At 45.6% G+C, this 15,552-nt stretch overlaps 1 protein-coding gene across 2 annotated transcripts in view; it reads right to left on the reverse strand.

Moving 5' to 3' along the window:
* NSG1 (neuronal vesicle trafficking associated 1) overlaps positions 1-15,552 on the reverse strand; it is a 165,069-nt gene that overhangs the window by 119,467 nt on the left and 30,050 nt on the right. Inside the window, exon 3 of one of the 2 annotated variants that reach the window (XM_068277356.1) lies at positions 1,492-1,599. The gene's annotated coding sequence lies outside the window, so the exon portion shown is untranslated. Of the gene's footprint in view, positions 1-1,491; positions 1,601-15,552 lie in introns of those variants that run through there. The other variant, XM_068277366.1, reaches the window with a different exon arrangement.

Below are 15,552 nucleotides of genomic sequence, written 5' to 3' on the forward strand. Positions count from 1 at the left end.
CAAAATTGCCACCTATGTTAAGGAGAATAGTGGTACAAGTCAGATAAATAATTTTCCAAAACGACTTTGTCGTTTTTGAGAAAATCGATTTAACCTCTTGAGGACCACGGTGTTAAACCCCCCTAAAGACCAGGCCATTTTGCTTAAAAAGGGTCACTGCAGCTTTAAGGCCTCGCTGCAGGGCCGCACAACACAGCACACAAGCGATTCCCCCCTCTTTTTTCCCCACCAACAGAGCTCTCTGTTGGTGGGGTCTGATCGCTCACCCAGTGTTTGTTTGTTTTTTATAAATATTTATTGTATTTATTTTTAAATAAATGTCCTTATCCCCCCCCCCCACACACACACACCCGCCAGCCAATCACTGTGATTGGCTGTCATAGGCTTCAGCCTATGACAGCCGATCACCTCTGCTCCCCTGGGGGGGACAGCCGTGTCACACGGCTGTCACCAGTACAGCGCTGCTATAGATCGCAGTGCAGTACAAGGTAATTAGACGGCGGTTTCACCCTCTAACAGTCTCCGAGCGGCGACTGCCGCTGGGAGGCTGAAGGTGGAGCAGAGCTCCGCCTACCTAGTGCAGATGCGCGCACATCGGCGCGCACGATCTCCTGCAAAGCGAGCCCCAAGGACCTTAAGCCGATCGGCGTTTGGTGGTCCTGGGGCTGCAGCCGCGGCCACTCTCATTGGCGTGACGCGGTCGGCAAACAGTTAAAAATGCTAAGAAAAATGTTTATTAAACTGTCATTTTTCTGAGTTTAAAAAACATTTTTTCTTTGCATTTTTAAAATCGATTTTCTCAAAAACTACAAGGTCTTTTTTGAAAATTCTTTTTTGACTTATACCCACTATTCTCCTTACCATATATAGCAATTTTGGTGTAAATCGCATGTATGGGGTCTTTGCTATTCACTGCTAAATTCGGCACGCAATTATGCAAAAATTGCGTGAAATTTTACACGAAATTACGAATGACTATACGAGATCAATTGTATTTGCAAATTTAATCTCATCAATTAAATTGATTTTTTTTTTTTTTTTTTTAAATGAAGAAAAACTAATGATAATAAAAAAAAAGGACCCGTGTGGTTTGAACGATAAAACTGCATCTTTTGGTTCTGAACTCTTTTTGGTATGTGTGACTAGGGGTGTGGTGGGGGCGTGGCTAGATGTGTAAAAGGGGCGTGTCTTAAAGTGTCCCTCATTATTATCTCAAAAAGTTGGGATGTCTGGGAAGCCGTCCAATGATTTTCACCAAGTTGTTAGACCTAATGTGAATTTTGTGTGTGTTCAGTGTACAGGAATCGAACACCGCGGAGAAGAGAATCATTAAAATACCAGATAATACAATTAAGATAGAACAGTTTGCTTGCCCCAGAAAAATGCAGTGCAAGCTCGCTATGCTGGCAAACAGGCCACCTCATTACCGAACATCTCCTTCCACAAATCCTCTAGGAAAGGCAGAGTTTGCAACACAAGTTCCATAATTACCTGGATGATTATGTTTCAGCGAGATTGGTCTCCACATTTACGCAATTACTCTCTCTATTTCCTCCCCAGGAGAATTCTGCAGATTTCTGTCCCCATGACAAAATTCCTCTGTGATTAAAAGATTAGAACAAAAGAGAACGCCTCAGTCAGCACATTGCATAACCAGTAAGTCACCGTAACTTAGTCCTCTCCTACAAACCAAGAAGAGGAGGAAGAAGCAAAAGAACTAAAACTCAGCAACACAACTCCCCAAATCTGGAGAATCTAGATACTGTTTAAAGTGGACCTGAACTCTTGCACAGGACAGAAGGAAAACAGAGAGAAATGCACCCTATGTGTTTTTAGAGAGTTTAGCCTGTCAAATTCCCCCTGATCTGTGACTAATCACCACCATCTCTAAGCTGTGTCAGCTGACTGTCTCGACAGAGCAGCTAATTTGTAAACGTGGTAACCCTATGTCTGCCTCCATGAAAGCAGGAAGTAGACACATTGCAGATTTATTGCAGGATTTGTATCAGCTGTAACAAAGAAATGTTTTTGTTTAAACCATTTAAGGACGGCACTAATTGAAAAGTACGCCCTGTTTTGATGCTGCTGTGGTTGCCAGGGCAAAGACTTCAACTCAATGACTTAGTTGTCGCTCCCGCCTATCTCGTCGCCATCTCCCTGCCGCAGCTCACTCACTCTGCCATCTCTATAACGACAGAGCCCTGTGAGTGGCTCAGGAGCTGATTTCATTGGCTCCTGACCCTGTCTACCAATGTAAGCAGCTCCCATTGGCTTAGATTGATAGACACGGTCAGAAGCCAATAAAAGCGGCTCCTGACCGGCTCACAGAAACAGAGACAGAAGAGTGGGTGGCCTGTGACTCCCGACGTGCGGCACGGACGGCGGTTGCAGGCGAGTATGTGCTACAATTTGTCGGTATTTCACTGTTTCTGGTATCTACACGCTTCCCTCTACTGAGGTACGCATCTGACTTGTCCCTCCATGAGAGTTACAGGTTTGCTTTAAGATAATTGATTTGCTGACTCTCACATGATCAGTCCTCGTCCCTCCCCTTCTCATGACTCATGCTGTCTATGTGGAGTGGAGAGGAGACAGCATAGGTCAAATACAGAGTCATTTCAAGTCACTCTGAAAACTGTAGGGTGATTAGTGAGATTCCAGTAGTGTTACTTGCCAAAATGTTACAAATTGAGGTACATTGGATATATAACTGATCTGTACATTGCAATGTTAAGTACAAAGCGCCCTCTAACCTAACCTACATGAATATCTGCAGTATAGTCTCTCCATCTCAATTACTACTTCTTCTACAACATGATTTGAGCATGCCTTGGGCTACAACCTCAGAGAATCAATGAGCCATTTGCAGTTACTGTCACATTGCACTTGTCTGGAAATGTCACTCTTAGCCCCACAGATCCCGCATTGCCTTTTATTAAACAGAAATTGTCACATCTTTATAAATTATTAGTAGACATTTACTGTATGTAGGAAAGACACTTTTTCTGCAGTACATTATAAAATCCCCTTACACTGTAGTAAACATCAAAGGACCAGGTCAAGTAGTTTACTATATCAGAAGTTTACTATATCACATTTGGTCATATATTTATACAGGTGCATGGGCAGGTCATGGGGACTAATGCTAGGTACACACCATACAATTTTCTGTTAACTATGAGGTTTTCTGGCAGATTTACTGTCAGATCAAATATTTCCAACATGTTCGATCTGATTTTTGATCGATTTCCAATCATTTTCCAAACGATTTCCGGCTGTTTTCCAATCACGGCTATCGGAAATGAGATCGGACATGTTGGAAATAATCGATCTGACAGAAAATGTGCCAGAAAATCTCAAAGTGTGTACCTAGCACGAGATTTTCTGTTAGATTTACCTGCTAGATAGATTTTTTTCCGACATGTTATTTTTTCCGACAGGTAAATCTAACAGAAAATTGTATAGTGTGTACCTAGCAGCCTTTGATGATTTGATGCCACACCATACCATTTTCTGTTAGATTTACCTGCCAGAAAGATGTTTTCATTCAATCGATTTTCGATTTGTTATTCCGCTCGATTTCCCGCTCGATTCTCTTATCTTTTCTTCTATGAGAAATCGAGCGGTAAATCGATCAAAAGTAAGATCGGACATTATTATTATTTATTATTATTTATTAGATTTATATAGCGCCAACATATTACGCAGCGCTGTACAATAAATAGGATTACAGACAATGATAACAGGGTTGACAGAACAATACAGGTAACAGACCATAGATACAACAATACAGGTAATAGCAATAAGATACACAACACAATGCAGATAATAGTACAATGCCAGATCATAAACTGTAATGGTAGTGGTAAAAAATTACCAGTTCCAAATTCTGGGTAAAGTGCACACAGTCAAGTATGATACACAAGGAAAGAGGGCCCTGCCAAAGGCTTACAATCTAGAGGGAGGGGCTGGTGACACAAAAGGAGGGGGTGCATCAAGAAGTTATTGGTAGAAAGGATTAGGGTAGTGTTGAGTTGATGTAGGCCTCCTTGAAGAAGTGAGTTTTGAGTGCTTTTTTGAAGGTGTTGAAGGTGGGAGCGAGCCTGATGGGCAGCGGGAGAGAGTTCCACAGGATAGGGGCAGCTCAAGTGAAGTCCTGCAGTCTGGCATGGGAGTGCGAGATGCGTGGGGTGGTTAAGAGGAGGTCGTTGGAGGAGCGAAGTGGGCGGCCAGGTGTATATCTGCTGACCAGGTCAGAGATGTAGGTTGGGCAGGACTTGTGTAAGGATTTGTATGCCAAACATAGGATCTTGAAGCTGATTCTGCAGTGAATTGGAAGCCAATGAAGGGATTTGCGTAGGGGAGTTGTGGAGACAGCGCGGTGGGAGGAGTAGATGAGTCTGGCTGCTGCGTTCATGATGGATTTTAGGGGGGCGATGCGGTTTTGAGGAAGGCCTGACAAGAGGGAGTTGCAGTAGTCCAGGCGGGAGATGATGAGGGCATGGACAAGGAGTTTGGTAGTGTCTGGGGTCAGGAAAGGCCGGATCTTGGAGATGTTGCGTAAGTGGAAATAGCAGGCTCTAGCTACGGTTTGGATGTGTGAGGTGAAGGAGAGGGCCGAGTCTAGGGTGACACCCAGGCAGCGGGCTTGTGTGGTTGGATGAATGATTGTGCCATTGACAGTGACATAGAGGTCAGTGGGGGGTGAAGCAGCACGGGGCGGGAAGATTAGGAGCTCAGTCTTATCCAGGTTTAATTTTAGGAACCTGGCAGACATCGACGATGAAATAGCTGAGAGACCAGAGGATACCTTCTCCATGGTGGTGGTGGAGAGGTCAGTGGTATGGAGGTAAATCTGGGTGTCATCTGCATATGGGTGATAGTTGAAACCCAGAGAGGAGATGAGTTTTCCGATGGAGGCGGTGTAAATGGAGAACAGCAGGGGACCAAGAACAGAGCCTTGGGGGACCCCAACTGAAAGTGGGAAGGAGGTTGAGGAGGAACCATTGAAGGAGGTCTTGAAGGAGCGATTTGAGAGGTAGGAGGAAAACCATGCTAGGGCACGGTCTTGGATACCCACAGATTGCAGGGACTGGAGTAGCAGGGAGTGATCAACAGTGTCGAATGCTGATGAGAGGTCTAGGAGGAGAAGGATAGTGTATTTTCCTTCAGTCTTGGCAAGAGTGAGGTCATTGACGACCTTGGTGAGGGCAGTCTCGGTGGAGTGGCCTGCCCGAAATCCTGATTGTAGGGGATCAAATAGGAAGTTGGAGTCAAGGTAATGGGTCATGCGTTGGTGGACTAAACGCTCTAGGAGTTTAGATGCAAAAGGGAGTAAGGAGATAGGACGGTAGCTGGATGGAAGTGAGGGGTCTAGTGAGGGTTTTTTAAGTAGGGGAAGTACAGTGGCCTGTTTGAAGTCAGAGGGGAAGGTACCCGTGGAGAGGGAGAGGTTAAACAGAGTGGTGAGGACAGGAGCCAGAACAGGGAAGTGAGGACGGAGGCATTTGGATGGCACAGGGTCTAGGGGGCTGGAGGTGGCAGGAGAAGTGGCTAGGAGACAGCTGACTTGGTCCTCTGTGATAGGAGTAAAGGCAGTGAGTGGAGGGTGGGGTGGGGAATAGGTATTGGTGGGGGAGGAAGAGGTGGTGGAGTGGAGGCATGAGATTTCCCGTCGGATGCTGGCTATTTTGTCGGTAAAGTGGGTGGACAGATCAGTGGCTGAGAGGGCGGAGGTGGGGGGAGGAGTGGTGGGGTTAAGGAGGGAGTTGAAGGTGGCGAAGAGGCGCCGAGGGTTGGAGGCTTGGGATCCGATCAAGGCAGCAAAGTATTTTTGTTTAGCATCAGTTAATGCGACATGTTGAAAATTATTTATCAAACCATCTATCTGCCAAAAAAAACACATTGTGTATTCCCAGCAAAACAGAAAATTGTATGGTGTCTACCTAGCATAAGTTTACTATAGCCAGAGGTTTATTTTATCAGAGTTTACCATAATGAGACTCTACTGTATATTGCAGACAGCAAGTAACAAGTGGCATAGCTATTTCCCAGTGAAGCTCACACTCTAATCTTCCTAATGTTGGGGTCATTGTTTTGGGCAGGCATATTTCCCAACTGGTCCTTTTTTGGAGGGACAGTCCCTCTTTGGGAACTAAATGCCTTTGTCCCTTTTTCAGGTCTCGTACAGATCTATGTAAATATGTGTATTCTACTGAAAAAAATGTGTTTAATTTAATTTACCAACAAATGATGGTAGAGAGGACCAGTGTGGTCTGAATTGTAAAACTTTGTCTTTTCCTTCTGAATTCTTTGTGGTTTCAGTGGCTAGGGTTGTGGTGGGGGCGTGATTAGGGGTGCTTCTTAACGTGTCCCTCTTTATTATCTCAAAAAGTTGGGAGGTAAGGGTTATGGGGAGCCAGTTAACCAATCTGTAGGATTCTGGATTGTTAGATAAAATCATACAAACTCCATGCAGACAGTGTTCTGTCTGAAGGATGAACTCGGGACTCCAGCACTGATTTGGTTGTGAAATCATTACAACACATGGTTACGCGGTTAAACATTAAGTTATACAGCAAGTCCACAACAGGCATAGGGCTTGATTCACTAAAGGTACATACACACGTCTGATTTTTCCAAATGACCGGTCATTCAGACTGGTCGTTTGGACGATCGTTCAGCTGATAAGACTGGTTTTGACCGACAGTCTTATCAGCTGAACCATGGTTTGTACACACGACTGACTTGACGTCCAAACGACCGGGCTGAACTACCAGTCGTTTGGAAAAATCAGACGTGTGTACGCACCTTAAGACAAATAGCATGCCTTATCAGAAATAACACGCCTTATCAAAGTTAACACGCCTTATCTGAGTAGCACAGTGAGCGCTACAAACTTATGCCTGCTAACTGGCAACTCCACTCATCCTGCCCTAAGCCCCTGCGGGTTCGTAGCGCTCGCTATGCTACTCTGATAAGGCGTGTTAACGTTACTAAGGCGTTTTATCTCTGATAAGGCATGCTATTTGTCTTGTGAATCAAGCCCTTTGTGTGAATGGTCTCAGTTCATGAAATATTAATGCTCATCAACCACATCAACTTTCTAGGTGATGAGTGGCGACTCTAATGCTAGGTACACACCAAACAATGTTCTGTTAGATTTACCTGCCAGATAGATTTTTTCCAAGTTTTTCCATGATTAACATGTTGGAAAAAATCTATCTGGCAGGTAAATCTAACAGAAAATTGTATAGTGTGTACCTAGCAGCCTTTGATGAGTTGATGCCACACCATACAATTTTTTGTTAGATTTACCTGCCATATAGATTTTTTCCAACATGTTAATCATGGAAAAACTTGGAAAAAATCTATCTGGCAGGTATATCTAACAGAAAATTGTATGGTGTGGCATCAATTTATCAAAGGCTGCTAGGTACACACCATACAATTTTCTGTTAGATTTACCTGCCAGATAGATTTTTTCCAACATGTTAATCATGGAAAAACTTGGAAAAAAATCTATCTGACAGGTATATCTAACAGAAAATCTAACAGGAAATTGTATGGTATGTACCTAGCATAACTCAGTGCCATGCATAGCAGTGCAAGCTGAGATTTTATGAACTGACAACATGTGAACTCTCAATGCCTCGATGTATTTGTGAGGATGATATAGCGTAGTTCTCAATATACCACAGCCATTAATTGTTTCACTCCGCGTTGCATAAAAATACAAAAAATATTTCCTTTGTCGGTTCAATTGCTCATTCTGGTTTTTGCGGAAGTGAAATTTCCAAATTTCTGATCGGAAATCCGAATTTTCGATCAGAACTCGGAAGCGAAACTCGGAAATCTGATTTCTGCGGAAATACTGCATTACCGCAACTCTGTAATTTTAGCCCAATTACAGAACTCGGAAGCATTGGACCAATCAGAGAATGCAGAAACAAATCGGAAGGATTTGGCTAATCAGAGAATGCAAAAAATTTACCAAAAAAGCACAAAAAAAAAAACCACTACTCAGAAATCCGAATTCGGAAATCCCCGGAATCGGTAACCGGCACTGGTGGTAATCGGAATTTCTGCAGAATCGTAAAACGGCATTTCCGACCATCCCTACCACTAATTCAATCGTAATGAATAACACTGATGAGGTCTTGATTTACATACAAACAGACCTTTTCTTCATGAAGCTGACACCGTGGGCCAGTGATGTAGCGGAGGAGCTTGGGGCCCTAGTGTGAGTTTTACATGGGGCCCCAACAACTGCATTATAGTAAGTTAGGGCATTGATGTGGGGGTAGGCAATCTTAAAAAAGTGCGTTTTGCAGGGCTGTGGAGTCAGAGTTGGAGCAATTTTGGGTACCTGGAGTCGGAGGTTTCATAAAATGAGGAATCGGAGTCGGATGACTCCACAGCCCTGGCATTTTGAGGGCTTGTTCGAAGGTGTTGAAGGAATGGGTGCATCTGATGGGTGGTAGAAGGGTGTTCCAGAGGGTGAGTAGTGGGGGCAGCTCTAAAGAAGTCTTTAGGTCACACATGAGAGTAAGAAATGCGTAGGAAGGTCAGGCGCAGGTCGTTGTTTGCAGGATCGGGCGCTAGTTGTGGACTAGTTCAGAGATGTAAGTCAGGCAGGTCTTGTGTACAGATTTAAAAGTCAGGCACAGACACTTAAACTGATCCAGATTTGCAGAGGGGAGTTGTGGAGGGGAACGATGAGAGGAACAAATGAGTTTGGCTTTCACATTCATGACAGACTGTAAGGGGGGTGATGTGGTTCAAAGAGAGGCCTGACAGAAGGAGGAAGTTGCAATAGTCGAAGCGGGAGATGATAAGGGCATGAATGAGGAGTTTGGAGGTGTCCAGGGTCAGGAAGGGGCGGATCTTGGAGATGGGAGATTCAGGATTGGGTAACATTTTGGATGTGGGATGCAAAGTAGAGTTCAGAGTCCAGGGTGACACCCAGGCAGCAGGCTTGGGAGATAGGGCGAATGGTCGTGTTGTCAACCCTGAAGTAAATATCTGTGAGGAAGGATTTTGCGCGGGCCCCCCCCCCCCCAAAAAAAAAACAAAAAAAACAAAACAGGAGTGACATTTTGTCTAGGTTTAGCTCCAGGAATCTAGTTGAGAGGCAGGAGGAGACCTTGTCCATGGTGGTGGCGGAAATATCTGGGTGTCAACAGCATACAGGTGGTTTTTGAAGCCCAGGTATGAGATGACTTTGACAATGAAGGAGGTGTATATTGAGAACAATAGGGGGCCAAGAACAAAGCCCTGGGGGATGAAGGGGTGGAGGAGGAGCTGTTGAAGGCGTTCTTGAAGGAGCAATTGGAGAGGTAGGAGGAAAACCAGGCCAAGGCTACGTTGTGAATGTACAGGGACTGAAGGATATGGTCCCCATCTCGAATCAATCAACCCACTCGATGCAGTGCAATACAGTCAATGATCCCTCATGTCAGATTAAAGCAGGCCATACACATATTGATTTTTCTGGTCAATGCAATCACTTTGATCAAAACAGGCCTTTCCTCATCTTTAATTGTAACTAATCCTGAGCAGTTGCTGGATTATGGAAACCCAAATTTCACCCACCAGCCTCATTTTCTGCACAGTGAATGTAGCTGGCATAGCCTGCACTGAGGAGATCGGGAGAGTTGTCCTTGCAGCACCTACTACAATGACAGGTTCACTAAAATACAATTCATTACAAAATTAGCCTCATTTAGGGCAGTGCCTGAAGAAAATTGTCTCGGACAGTCCACACTGCTTTGGGAATTGGAGAAATGCAATTGATTTTTGTTGGCAACACAGACTGTTTGAAACCGCTCGTTTCTTATTTGCCAGGTGTCTTAGGAACACAAGGTAACACTTGTTCAATTTCTGAAGAAGTAGGGGGAAAAAAAGCAAAATGAGAAAAGAATTTGAGAAGTTGCCCAATTGCAAATAATCCACAACCAAATTGTGTCTCCTTTTGTGAGAATTGACAATAATTCTGATGGATTGTCCTGAGGAAACTACTCAGTGTATGTGCAATATACTCAGTGTGTGCACTTTCTTCTGCTTAATTATATACATACTGTACTGTACCAAATTATATATGTTTTTGTAAATACATTTAATAACTACCTCCTCCCTTAAAATACAAACATTTAGGGCCGGAACCCACTAGAGCACTTTTTTGAGCGTTTAGGGATCGCTTAAATAACTAGCAATTTCCCTAAACGCTTTGTCAATGTAAATAAATGTAACAAATTCCACAGTAGCGATTGCGATTAGCAAAATCGCAGTCGCAGGGCATGCAGCATTTTGGGAGCGTTTGGGTTTCAGTGTAAAGTATTGAAGCACTGGCAAATCGCTGGCATAGCGATTTGTGTGCAATTTTAAATTACTGCAAACTGTAAAAAAAAAAATAGCGATTGCGCTAGCGATTTGCGATTTGTAGTGGGTTCCAGGCCTAAAGAGCACTGTCTTCTGTGTGGCAAAGCCTTTTTTTAGACAATTAAACGCTAACCTCTGCCCATCGAGCTGTTGGGCCACGGGCGGCAGTGGCATACCTAGGGCATTTGACACCCGGTGCTGGGTATTATAAGACCACCACCCCCCTCAGAAAAAAAAGGAAAGGAGCGAGTGTGGCATACTAAGCGCGCCACGGCGGGTAATGCCAGTTATAGGTGCCCTCTGCACCCTGTTTAGGTAATATAGTTGCCCCAGTGTATGCAATAAAGTTGACCCCAGTATAGGTAGCTAGCATAGTTGCCCCCAGTATAGGTAGCTAGTTGCCCCCAGTGAAGGTAGTATAGTTGCCATCAATATAGCTAGTAGAGTTACCCGAGTGTAGGTAGTATCGTTGCCCCCAGTGTAGCTAGTATAGTTGCCTCCAGTATAGCTAGTATAGCTTCTGCCCCCAATGTAGGTAGCATAGCTGCTGCCCCCAATGTAGGTAGCATAGCTGCTCTCAGTTTAGGTAGTATAGCTGCTGCCACCAGTGTAGGTAGTATAGGTGCTGCCCCCAGTGTAGCTAGTATAGTGGCCCCCAGTATAGCTAGTATAGTGGCCCCCAGTATAGGTAGTATAATGGCCCCCAGTATAGGTAGTATAATGGCCCCCAGTATAGGTAGTATAATGGCCCCCAGTATAGGTACTATAGTGGCCCCCAGTGTAAGTAGTATAGTGACCCCCAGTATAGCTGCCCCCAGTGTAGCTAATATAGTGGCCCCCAGTATAGCTAATATAGTGGCCCCAGTATAGCTGCCCCCAGTGTAGCTAGTATAGTGGCCCCCAGTGTAGCTGCCCCAGTGTAGCTAGTATAGTGGCCCCCAGTATAGCTAATATAGTGGCCCCAGTATAGCTGCCCCCAGTGTAGGTAGTATAGTGGCCCCCAGTGTAGCTGCCCCCAGTGTAGCTAGTATAGTGGCCCCCAGTATAGCTAATATAATGGCCCCCAGTATAGGTACTATAGTGGCCCCCAGTGTAAGTAGTATAGTGGCCCCCAGTGTAGCTGCCCCCAGTGTAGCTAGTATAGTGGCCCCCAGTATAGCTAATATAGTGGCCCCAGTATAGCTGCCCCTAGTGTAGCTAGTATAGTGGCCCCCAGTGTAGCTGCCCCCAGTGTAGCTAGTATAGTGGCCCCCAGTATAGCTAGTATAGTGGCCCCAGTATAGTGGCCCCCAGTGTAGCTAGTATAGTGACCCCAGGAGGGGTGGGCAGCGCAAGAAGGAGAGGCAGCAGGGGTCCCCTCCTTCAGCAGTCTCCCCCTCCAAAATGCGGCGGCAAACAGGCAGGGCGGGTGGGAGGAGAATAACTCACCTCACTTCCGCATTCCAGCCGCTGGAACGCTGCGTCGCCATCACGTGCCACTTCTGCGCCTTCAATGCTGCCGGTCACTGTGCTTCCTTATGAGCAGAAGCACAGTGACCGGCATTGAAGGCGCAGAAGTGGCACGTGATGGCGACACAGTGTTCCAGCGGCTGGAATGCGGAAGTGAGGTGAGTTAGTCTCCTCCCACCCGCCCTGCCTGTTTGCCGCCACATTTTGAAGGAGGAGTGTGCAGAAGGAGGGGACCCAGGTGAGGGAGGAAGGATCTGTCTCCCTCCCCGCTGCTGTCCTCTCTTTCTTGCGCTGCTTCCCCTCCTGCTCTGCCACCATGGGGGGTCATGGCAACACCCCCCCTGGCTGTCAGTCACCCGGTGCGCCTCGCCCCCCTGCGCCCAATGGTAGAAACACCCCTGACAGGCGGAACTAGACAATAAAACTGTGTTGCCTCGCTCACTACTTGATGACATCATTATTGATAACGTGCTAGTGCATAATATGTTGGCAATAAATAAAATAACGTAATGTCACACGGATGAACCGAGAGAGGCCAAAGGCTTCTTAATCTCAGTATATTTCAGGCATGGGCAAACTCGGCCCTCCAGCTGTTACGGAACTACAAGTCCAACAATGCATTTGCCTTTCTGAGTCATGACTGTGGCCGTCAGACTCCTGCAATGCATTGTGGGACTTGTAGTTCCTTAACAGCTGGGGGGCCAAGTTTGCCCATGCCTGGTATATATCATATGTAATTAGTCACCTCTGTTATGTAATGATCACCTCTGTTAGTGATTCAATGAAAAGGAGATCATTTTCACAAATTTTGGAGGATGAAGGAAACCATGTTAAAAGCCAACGTTCAGAGAGGAACGTTGGATTGTGTTCCCTGTATAACAGGAACGCATCACAATGAAAAAAAAAATCTGACTGCACATTACAGCTGCATTCGTTGCATACAGGGAAGCATGCAGTCAATGAAAGTATGGTTCACTTCTACTCTTAATGCGTGTGTTTACCAGTGAATTACCATACCGCAACACACCCACTGCACTGTGAATGTTGCATAGGTGGTGCATTGCAGTGCAGTGAGCCACAATACAAAGCGGCCGTTACACCATGCAGCGACGCAGAGGCATATATACAGGGGTGCAGGTATGGCATGTGCCATGGGCGCCTCGTACTGGGGGCGCTGCTCCGTAGCATCCTTGGCATTCTCCATACAGAGTCTACTTTTTATCTGGGAAATCCTGCCGCCTACAGTAGTTACATTATTTGGGGGGAAAAGCTGCCTAATTTTTAATTGGGGATACGTACAGGCTGATCTATTGCCATACTTCACTCTTACAGGCCTTGCTTCACTTCAACTTGAATACAACCAATTCAACTGAAACTACACCTTACATTTTTTAGATGGTGCCCCGGGGTGGATTTCAGTGTTGGTCATAGGCACGGTTTTCCCTAGATATGCCTCTGCCGCAACACACCTCTGTGAAAGGGGCCAAAAAGAGGACGCATCCTCCTTTTGGAGGTCCTCTGGTCACCCTATCTCAGTGCAGTCTGCAGAATGGGGCCCATATGCAATTCACTTTTTCTCCTGAGTTTTCCCCTAAGTGTTATTTTCAGTCTTTGTTAATATAATGCCTTTTAAGTCCTAGGTTCTCAACGTGTGGTACGCATACCCCAGGGGGTACGTCTGATGGTTCCAGGGGGTACTCAGGCATGTTAAGCTTAACCAAGAATAACGAATTTGGAGTTTTAGAAAATGATAAATCTTATTTAACCATTTCAGCCCGCTAGGATTTTTCACCTTATGCATCACTAGCAATTTTCACCTCCCATTCATTCACTAATAACTTTATCACTACTTATCACAATTTATTGATCTACATCTTGTTTTTTCCGCCACTAATTAGACTAATTAGGCTTTCTTTGGGTGGTACATTTTGCTAAGAAGTATTTATTTATAAATGCATTTTAACAGGATTAATAAGAAGAAAAATGAAAAAAATTCATTATTTCTCAGGTTTCGGCCATTATAGCTTTAAAATAATCTACGCTACCCTAATTAAAACCTATGTATTTTATTTGCCCATATGTCTCAGTTATTATACCATTTAAATTTTGTCCCTATCACAATTTATGGCGCCAATATTTTATTTGGAAATAAAGGTGCATTGTTTCCTTGTTGCGTCCATCACTATTTACAAGCTTATAATTTAAAAAATGTTTGTAGTATACCCCTTCAAATGCATATTTAAAAAGTTCAGACCCTTAGGTAACTATTTATGGTTTTTTTTGTTTTTTTTATTGTATTTTTTTCTTTTTTTCCATTTAAAAATTTATTTGGGTAATATTTTGGTGTGGGACATAAACAGGTCATGTTTAATGTTTTAACCACTTGCTGACCGCCTACTTCATATTGGCGGCGGCAAAGTGGCAGCCCCAGGACCACGTAACGCAGAATGGCGTCAGGTCCTGGGGCACTGTTTTGCCGGGGATCGCGCGCTGGGATGCGCGCGCATCCGCCGGCAATAGGCTCCGCCCACCCGCGACGTCAACCCGCCAGCCAATCTGAAGCGCCGGCGGGTTGTTAACCAGACGATCGCCGGATAGGAAGCGTATAATACGCTTTGTAATGTTTACAAAGTGTATTATACAGGCTGCCTCCTGCCCTGGTGGTCCCAGTGTCCGAGGGACCACCAGGGCAGGCTGCAGCCAGCCTAGTCTGCACCCAAACACACTGATCTGCCCCCTGATCGCCCACAGCACCCCTCAGACCCCCCCTGCCCACCCCCCAGACCACTGTTTGCACACAATCACCCCCCTAATCACCCATCAATCACTCCCTGACACTATCTATCAACACTATTTTTTTTTTAGTCCCTAAACTGCCCCCTGGGTACTCCTGATCAACCCCCCACCCCTCAGATTCTCCACCAAACCCCCCCAGACCCCCCCCCTGTGTACTGTATGCATCTATCCTCCCTGATCACCTGTCAATCACCCATCAATCAGACCCTAATCTGCCCCTTGCGGGCAATCTGATCACCCACCCACACCAATAGATCGCCCGCAGATCCGACATTAGATCCCCTCCCAAGTGCAGTGTTTACATCTGTTCTCTACTCTAAACACCCACTAATTACCCATAAATCACCCATCAATCACCCCCTATCACCACCCATCAGATTAGACCCTAATCTGCCCCTTGCGGGCACCCAATCACCCGCCCACACGCTCAGATTGCCCTCAGACCCCCCCTTATCAATTCGCCAGTGCATTCGTTCTTCCAACATCCGTTCTTCCCTGTAATAACCCACTGATCACCTGTCAATCACCCCCTGTCACTGCCACCCATCAATCACCCCCTGTCACTGCCACCCATCAATCAGCTCCTAACCTGCCCCTTGCGGGCAATCTGATCACCCACCCACACCAATAGATCGCCCGCAGATCCGACGTCAGATCACCTCCCAAGTGCAGTGTTTACATCTATTCTCTCCTGTAAACACCCACTAATTACCCATCAATCACCCCCTATCACCACCTGTCACTGTTACCCATCAGAATAGACCTTAATCTGCCCCTTGCGGGCACCAAATCACCCGCCCCACACGCTCAGATTGCCCTCAGACCCCCCCTTATCAATTCGCCAGTGCAATATTTACATCTGTTCTTCCCTGTAATAACCCACTGATCACCTGTCAATCACCTATCAATCACCCATCAATCAACCCC

The sequence above is a fragment of the Hyperolius riggenbachi genome, chromosome 1 (assembly GCF_040937935.1).
Source record: "Hyperolius riggenbachi isolate aHypRig1 chromosome 1, aHypRig1.pri, whole genome shotgun sequence".
NCBI classification, from domain to species: domain Eukaryota; kingdom Metazoa; phylum Chordata; class Amphibia; order Anura; family Hyperoliidae; genus Hyperolius; species Hyperolius riggenbachi.